Source organism: Dermochelys coriacea, chromosome 1 (genome assembly GCF_009764565.3).
Source record: "Dermochelys coriacea isolate rDerCor1 chromosome 1, rDerCor1.pri.v4, whole genome shotgun sequence".
Lineage (NCBI taxonomy): Eukaryota > Metazoa > Chordata > Testudines > Dermochelyidae > Dermochelys > Dermochelys coriacea.
In genome coordinates, this window is record NC_050068.2 from 305,408,310 (window position 1) to 305,409,820 (window position 1,511).

Below are 1,511 nucleotides of genomic sequence, written 5' to 3' on the forward strand. Positions count from 1 at the left end.
GGACTGCTATAGACATGCTTACGGGTTGGTAAATGGGTGTAAGTAAGTTAAAGGATGAAAAGAAAGAATGTGTATAAACTGTTAATTGTTTTTCTTCCTACCTTCCTTTCTTCTTCCCATGGCAATGGTACACCAATATAGACTCCCTTAAATTTCCTGGACTCATTTAGTGGTGATGTATAAGTGGGGAGGGCAAGAGAAAAATTACATGTTGTACGTGGGTATAAGTAAGTGAGTATAAGATAGTCGAAAGGGAGTCTAGTGTGACATACACCTTGTGAAGGCTGGAAAAGGTATAATTTACACTGACTTATACTCCTAGACTTATTTAGACTCACTTCTGAATTTTCCCTGTGGACTTCAAGTATCATAAAATACATAAATGAGTTGTTACAGTGTATATTTCTCTTTATAGAATGTATTTCAAAAGTAATGAGGATCCAGTCCATCACAGAGTATCCACAACTTTCCAGACCAACATATATGTCAGACATCTGCATCACAGTAGACCGATCTATTCAGGAGAAATTTCAACCCAGTAAAGAATCAGAAACCAAATCAAACCACACCTGAGGTATGAAAAATAGTGTTGTCTGAGGGCATACTCTGCTTGAGGTCAGTAACAAAGTATGTGCTTGTTATAATCCACAGGTGAGAATTCAGGAGCAAAAATTGGGGATGTCTTTCCCAGGAAGATGTGCGTTTTATTATGGCTGAACCTGCCCAATGCTGAGAGCAATTTTCAGAAGAGTTACCCCATAGATATTGGCTAAAGAAGATTGAAACTGGAGAGAGAGCTCTCACCACACCAACCTATATGACAGTGCTACCACCTCAGGAATAAAGAGTGTTCTTCCAAGGTGAAGAGAGGAAATCTCCCACTCCTTTAACAGATTTCAGAGTAGCAGCCGTGTTAGTCTGTATTCGCAAAAAGAAAAGGAGTACCCGTGGCACCTTAGAGACTAACAAATTTATTAGAGCATAAGCTTTCGTGAGCTACAGCTCACTTCATCGGATGCATTTGGTGGAAAAAGCAGAGGAGAGATTTATATATACACACACACACAGAGAACATGAAACAATGGGTTTATCATACACACTGTAAGGAGAAAAAAGAAAAGGAGTACTTGTGGCACCTTAGAGACTAACAAATTTATTACAGCTTATGCTCTAATAAATTTGTTAGTCTCTAAGGTGCCACAAGTACTTTTCTTTTTGCGAATACAGACTAACACGGCTGCTACTCTGAAACTGTAAGGAGAGTGATCACTTAAGATAAGCCATCACCAGCAGCGGAGGGGGGGGGGAAAGGAGGAAAACCTTTCATGGTGACAAGCAAGGTAGGCTAATTCCAGCAGTTAACAAGAATATCAGAGGAACAGAGTGGGGGGGTGGGGGTGGGAGGGAGAAATACCATGGGGAAATAGTTTTACTTTGTGTAATGACTCATCCATTCCCAGTCTCTATTCAAGCCTAAGTTAATTGTATCCAGTTTGCAAATTAATTCCAAT

General features: G+C 39.8%; 1 long non-coding RNA gene across 1 annotated transcript in view; it reads left to right on the forward strand.

Annotated features, from left to right (window-relative positions):
• The window catches only part of LOC122456362, a 6,493-nt gene extending 5,578 nt beyond the window's left edge, over positions 1–915 (forward strand). Inside the window, exons 3-4 of the long non-coding RNA XR_006275253.1 lie at positions 416–574; positions 652–915. This is a non-coding gene — a long non-coding RNA (uncharacterized LOC122456362). The remainder of the gene's footprint in view (positions 1–415; positions 575–651) is intronic.
• The last annotated feature ends 596 nt before the right edge of the window (positions 916–1,511 follow it).